The sequence below is a fragment of the Lotus japonicus genome, chromosome 4, assembly GCF_012489685.1.
Source record: "Lotus japonicus ecotype B-129 chromosome 4, LjGifu_v1.2".
Classification (NCBI taxonomy): domain Eukaryota; kingdom Viridiplantae; phylum Streptophyta; class Magnoliopsida; order Fabales; family Fabaceae; genus Lotus; species Lotus japonicus.
In genome coordinates, this window is record NC_080044.1 from 32,612,546 (window position 1) to 32,620,109 (window position 7,564).

Here is a 7,564-nt window from a genome sequence, read left to right on the forward strand (position 1 = left end):
TCTTCTTTCTCCAGAATGCATGTAGGATGCATTGGAGTCTTGGCAACTGTCGATTCCAGCATATTGAACTTCTTCAGAAGTTCTTTAGTGTACTTGCTCTGATGGATATATGTTCCTTCTGGTGTTTGATCAACTTGTATTCCCAGAAAGTACTTGAGTTCTCCCATCATACTCATCTCAAATTCAGCCTGCATCATCTCAGAAAATTCTTTGCATAGAGATTGATGAGCAGAACCAAATATAATATCATCAACATAAATTTGCACAATTAAGATATCATCTTTGTAAGTTTTGCAAAAGAGAGTTGTATCTATTTTACCCCTTACAAACTCATTTTCCAGAAGGAATGAGCTGAGTCTCTCATACCATGCTCTGGGAGCTTGCTTCAGACCATAGAGAGGTTTCTTCAGCTTGAAGACATTGTCTGGGTTCTTCTCATCTTCAAAACCTGGGGGTTGATGAACGTAGACTTCCTCTGATATGTATCCATTTAGGAAGGCACTCTTAACATCCATCTGATGTAGAATTATGTTGTGATTTACTGAGAAGGAGATCAGCAGTCTAATTGCTTCTAGTCTTGCTACTGGAGCAAATGTTTCTGTGTAGTCTATTCCTTCCTGCTGACTGTAGCCTTGAGCAACTAGCCTTGCCTTGTTTCTGACTACATCACCTTTCTCATTCAACTTGTTTCTGAACACCCATTTTGTTCCAATTACATGGACACTTTGAGGCTTCTTCACTAGGCTCCAAACATCATTCTTGGAAAATTGATTCAATTCTTCTTCCATAGCCAGAATCCTGTCCTTGTCCTGAAGAGCTTCATCAATTGACTTGGGTTCAATTAAGGACACCAATCCTTTCGGACTAAGCAGGGTCTCTTCAGAGGGTCTGAAGGTTGATCTGGTTCTGACTGGTTCATCTTTGTTGCCCAGAATCAATTCCTTAGGATGAGCTGCAGTGATTCTGCTCTTCTTCTGAGTTTGTGAATCAGAGGGACCAGCTTCTTCTGGTTCATCTTCCTCTGGCTCAGCTTCCTCTGGAGCTTTGCCTTTGTCAGAAACACTTATACTTAAATCTGCAAATTTCTCAACTAGGTTTGACTGGTCAGAGTCAAGCTTATCGTCAAATCTAACATGAATAGATTCTTCAATTGTTTTAGCATCAGTATAATAGAATCTAAAACCTTTAGATCTCTCAGAGTAACCAAGTAATAGACATTTAGAAGACTTAGCATCAAATTTATGCAATCTATCCTTAGTATTAAGAATATAACAAACACAACCAAAAGGATGAAAATAAGAAATGTTGGGTTTTATATTCTTCCACAATTCATAGGGAGTCTTATTCAGAATTGGTCTCACAGAGATTCTGTTCTGAATGTAACACGTTGTGTTTACTGTCTCTGCCCAAAAGTGCTTAGCCATGCCAGTTTCTTGGAGCATGGTTCTAGCCATCTCCTAAAGAGTTCTGTTCCTCTCAACAACACCATTTTGTTGAGGAGTTCTGGGACAAGAGAAATCATGTGCAATTCCATAGGAATCAAACAGACTCTCAAACTTGTCATTCTCAAACTCTCCACCATGGTCACTTCTGACACGCACAATCCTACAAGCCTTCTCGTTTTGCACTTGGGCTATGAAGGTAGAGAACACAGCATGAGACTCATCCTTGCGACTAAGAAATTTTACCCATGTCCAGCGGCTATAGTCGTCAACAATGACCATCCCATATCTCTTGCCACCTATAGACTCAGTTTTCACTGGTCCAAACAGGTCGATATGCAGAAGTTCCAACGGCCTTGAGGTTGAGACAACATTCTTTGCCTTGAAAGGGACTTTTGTGAATTTGCCTTTCTGATATGCTTCACAAAGAGTATCTGAAGAGAACTTCAGAGTGGGTAAGCTCTGACAAGGTTTAGCTTACTCAGCTGAGAAATCTTTCTCATACTGGCATGCCCTAACCGTCTATGCCATACCCATTGCTCTTCATTAACAGACAGAAGGCCCTTCACATTCTGAGCCTCCAACTCAGATAATCTGATCTTATAAATGTTGTTCTTCCTCTTGCTATTAAACAGAACAGAGTCATCGATCTGACTTACAGCCCGGCAGGACTTTTTGATTGAAGATAACATCATAACCCTTGTCAGCTAATTGACTTATAGACAATAAGTTATGAGTTCAGCCGTCTACCAATAAAACATTGTCAATGCATGGACTACTATCTACACAAATAGTACCAGTACCAACAATTTTACCCTTTTCGTTGCCCCAAAGCCAACTTCGCCTCCATGCTTAAGTTTTAGCTCTTGGAACATACGCCTTTCTCCCGTCATGTGACGCGAGCATCCACTGTCCAGATACCATGATTGGTGTTTCAGTGGAGCTATCAAGGATATCTCACTACTACAGAAAAGGCCTTTGGCCACGGTTAAACCCGCTCATTTGCCACGGTTTAACCGTTGCAATAGCGTGCGTGGCAATTGCTCAATTGCCACGGTTAAAAGGCGGAACCGTGGCAATTGATTCGCTGTTATCACGGTTTTTAAAAGGTAACTGTGCCAATAGAGGCCACATATTGCCACGGTTACGTACTTAACCGTGGCAATAGAGTCCACATATTGCCACGGTGTATGGAGGAACCGTGGCAATAGAGTCCATATATTGTCACGGTTCCTCAACCGTGGCAATATATGACCTCTTTTACCACGGTTTAACCCGCCCATTAGCCACAGTTTGTTATATATCCTTCTTCAATTAAGATGAGTGGATGCAATATTCTTTCTAATAAAGATGTAACTGAATTTCATCTAATTAGAAACCAAAAGATGTGACTGCAAGCTACTTCTATAAATCATTCCCTTAAATTTTGCAAGCTACTTCTATATGCATCTTATCTCAGGCTGTCATAGTGCAAGAATATAAAATGAAGCTATATGCTTTTTAACAAACATATGTGAAACAGGTCTATATCTCTATCCCTATTTCTAATGAAAATGAAATCAAAAATTAAAAGAGAAGGAAAGCAGTAATCACATGAAAACAAAAACCAATTTTGTGATCATAGGATTTGTATTTTGTTGTCACCAAAAACCATTTTTGCTTACCCAAAAAAAAGCTTCAACCGCAGTCACTGCATTCATAACTCAGATGATTGAAAGTGACATCACATTTTCAAAACCAATTGACAGCAACATAGTAAATATATTAATCTTTACTCAAAATTTCCATAACATATATTGTAATCCTCTTATTCTTCTGATAAATATCAAATGGAAAATAGAACACGCCTTTACAACAGATAAATATGAATCAGTCAAACCAACATATTTTCCCACCAGTAAATTTCAAAATGATCTCATTCTCATGTACAATATTTCATGAAAAGTTTAGAAAAGAGCAATGCAAACTACACATATAGCCATAGTACTAACGGATTCATTAAGATTATCATAGGAATCTGCCATCGCTGTCCATTGCTGTAAATCAGGAGGTGTGCGCGGCTGAAAAAATTATAAAAAGTGAAGTAGAATGATGTTTCCCATTGTCACTATATTTTGAAAGGAAAACAAGTAAAAGACAAATTAAGAGCTCACTTGAGTAAGTTAAGCTGCTATAGAATTGAATGGTGAGCATTTTGACTCTGAAAATAGCAGTCAATCATGAAGAGAGTTAAACAAAATATAAACCAAAGCAAGAAATCTTAATGGAACCAAACTTTATTACAGACTCACTCTAAGTAAAAGGGGAATGTGCCAAATGTTTGGTACATCATGGAATGTACCTATTTTGTAGGGCAGGGAACTCTGCTACGGAACCTTACATTGTTGGTCACAATGTCCTACGTTCTCATGCAGCAGCCGCAGAGATTTACAGGAAAAATATAAGGTAAAGCTGTAAAGATATAAATATTGTGGAGACTTTAAATTAGTTAAATGAAATTTACTTTTGTAGTTTTAAAGTTGCAATCTTATTGGTTTTTGTTTGAATTTTGAGTGAATCTAAACGAACATTTGCTCAATCCAACCTTTCAAATCTATTGGCTTTTGAACCTCAGAATTCCCACGAATGTATATTAGGGACGAAGCTAATAGAGAAGCAAACACAGTCGAAAGCAATAGAATGGATCATATTAACGAACTAGGCGAAATCTTGTTTTACTAAAACTTGAATTTTTGGGGAAGTTTTTAGTATAGTATTGGTATTAGATATTTTAATCATTTTTCTTATGAAGCTTATACAAGTTCTTGAATTGATTTAAAGCTCATTAAAATGACTAAAATAACTCTATTACTCCTCAGAATACACAGGGTGGAGCATTAGGGATAGCTTTTGATGTCATTTGGTTTCAGCCAGCAACAAAACAAACAAGAAGACATTGAAGCAGCTCAGAGAGCTCAAGATTTTCAGCTGGGCTGGTACGTCATTCACATAGTACATTGGGGAAAAGCACAGTGAGGCAAACTCATGGTGGACAGTCGCGACGGTTAAGGAAGTTGCTCCTGTCCATTGTGACTTTGACTCCACTGTGATTTTCCACCATCTACCCAAACATGCGTCAAACTTACATGTTTTTACTGTGGGAATTGACGAATGTCTGAATAGGAATAAGAAAGAAAAACCTTCTATGCAGATTTGTATTAAAGACAACAACTCAAAATAAGTCCTCCAATATGTCTCAATCATATTTACATGTAAACATTAATAAAATGTAAATATTAACCAAATTTGTGATGTTAAATGTCTTCATGACAGGTTTCTTGATCCATTGATGTTTGGAGATTATCCAAGTTCAATGAGAAGTAGAGTAGGAAGCAGGCTACCAAAATTTTCTCCATCGGAGTCTGCTTCTCTCAAGGGTTCAATAGATTTTGTGGGAATCAATCATTACACCACATTTTATGCACGACACAATTCTTCGAATTTAATTGGGATCGTGCTCAATGATACCATTGCAGACTCCGGTGCTGTCACGCTTCGTAAGTTTTAGACCAAACATTCTTCCAGCCATAAATTTCTTTATCAGTGTGAGCTATAATTTTGACCTTTGGTGATGCAACTAAGTGACTATTTTCCTCCCCTTTGTTTTCAGCATTCAATGGTACTAAGGTTATTGGAGAAAGGGTAAGTCTTGCTAATGTGAAACATATTTTGTCTCATTGATTTACTGTAATGATTACTCATTGCCTGTTGGCTTAAGAAATAAAACATAATCAGATTGGATTTTGCTATTGAAAGATACTAAGCTTACAACATGTTTTGATCAGTTTTTCTTTCCTGAAATCAATTATGGAACCTAGAAGCTACTCACTTAAAGTCCATCCCAGAATTGATTTTGGGATTACAATCAATTGTAAAAGCATTTTCAAACATTCACATAGTCTATATATCACTGAATTTCTCTTATGAGTCAACGACATGATTTATAAATTCTATCTTGCACGCAAATTCTATATGGTTGTATCTTGTGCCAGAAGGTATGAGAAGCTTAATGAACTACATCAAACAAAAGTATGGGAACCCTCTTGTTGTTATCACCGAAAATGGTAACCTTCAAATTCTTACAATCTGTCTAGATTCTAGAGTGGAATTTGGTATTAAAGAAATTTAAGTGTAGGAGAATAAACATAGTCACTATTGGGTGTTTTACGATAAGGAAACACTATTCCCCTATCACCATTTTATACTCTGACAACACCCTGCAAAATCAATATAACTTTAAAAAAAAAAAGTTTACCTACAATTATTTGAAAATGATATAATTTATGGGAGAGTAAAAGTTAAGTGTATAATCATGGATTTGGATTCTTCAATTAGGGTCATCCATCATTCATGCATTAAAGCATTTTGTGTGGTCTGATCAAGATTAATGACTCATATTCCAATTTACTTATTACAACTTAAAATGAGAATCATCTGATTAAATCTGGCAACTCAAAATGCTTGACTGCGTAAATGTGAGATTTTTGAGGCAGCAGAGAATCCAAATCTGTATAAGCACAACGGGAATAGATGCTCTTTTATGATAAAATATAACATTTATTAGCTTGCACTGATGTATAATAGTAATTTTTAGGGACCAGCTAATATGATTTCAATTTTCAACATTAAATAGTAGAAGCTTAAACCTTTCTCTGTGTTTCTCTAGTACTTTGACATCAAGTTGTGTATTTTTCATGCTGCATAATTTGCGAGAGAAGATATTTTTCTTCTTTCATTTTTTTCTAGCCTGCCCAACACTTAATGTGTTATTGGTAAGAACATGAAAGTTCCAGCAAAGAATAAAATTTGAGCTAAATCTTCATTCTCATGGCTGTTACAGGAATGGATGATCCAAATAATCCATTTATCTCCATTAAGGATGCTCTAAAGGATGAGAAACGGATTAGATATTACAATGGCTACTTATCTTCCTTACTGGCTTCTATCAAGTATGTAGTAGTTGTTATTACTTGTTGCTACATTAGAGTCCACGACTATTTTGATGAAAATAAACTCACTAATGAAGTACTGATTTGGCTAACTGCAGAGATGGTTGCAATGTGAAAGGATATTTTGCATGGTCACTACTAGATAACTGGGAGTGGTCTGCTGGATACACTTGTAGATTTGGTCTGTACTTTGTTGATTACAAAGACAACCAGAAGAGATACCCCAAACAATCTGTGGAATGGTTCAAAATTTCTTGAAACCAACAAATAGTTGTAAAAATACATGATTGTATTTGGAACTACAGAATTATATCGATTTCAGTTTCAAATTTATTAGATTTAGAATTTTATGTTTGAAACTTATTGTAACAATAACAATAATAGTGGAATTAATTTTTATATAGATCACATTCTCTTCTCATCTAGCCACATTTTTTAGTTCATTCATTAAATCAAGTCAAGACAATGTAAATTTTTACTTAATTACTATTTGTTCGGATATAAATATTGAACTTGAGTGTATACTTAATTGATTATTCTGTTCTCATCAAGACACATATTTTTAATTCATATAATATAATTTTTTCTTACTGGACTATTTGTTAGGATATAAAATGTCTATGGACTTTGATTATGATGTCTTTTTCTTATTTGCGTTTGTATCCTCCTTCCTTAAAAATGGTTGGCATTGTACACCAATGGTGAGTACCTAAAAGATGCCCCTATCAGTGAGATTGAGAAAGAGAATAAGGACTAGGGTTTAAAAAGAAGATGCACCTCAAAACTGTTAACCTTTCCCATATTTATGGAATAGTTGGGTTTAAACCTAGAACGAATCTTTCATGATATTGGATGCAATCTCTACAGATATGAGATGCCTTATAAGATTGTGTTATCCAAATATCTTTGATTTTCTAAAGTAATCCTAATACACATAATTGTGACATACATCTCTTTTGGGGTGATGTGCTAGGTCTGCTAAAATTATTTTGTAATTGTTAACCACAAAAATTGTAACGCCTAGTTCAGGAAGCCGAAAATACAACCGTAGCATAGAAACTAAGCATTGGGGGTACAATCGAGGACATGAGAATTGTCATTGGCATAACATGCTGAAGTGACTAAATGGAGGCA

General features: G+C 35.9%; 1 pseudogene; it reads left to right on the forward strand.

Annotated features, from left to right (window-relative positions):
• Positions 1-4,754: 4,754 nt before the first annotated feature.
• On the forward strand, positions 4,755-6,717 carry LOC130712632 (beta-glucosidase 40-like; annotated as a pseudogene).
• Positions 6,718-7,564: the final 847 nt, after the last annotated feature.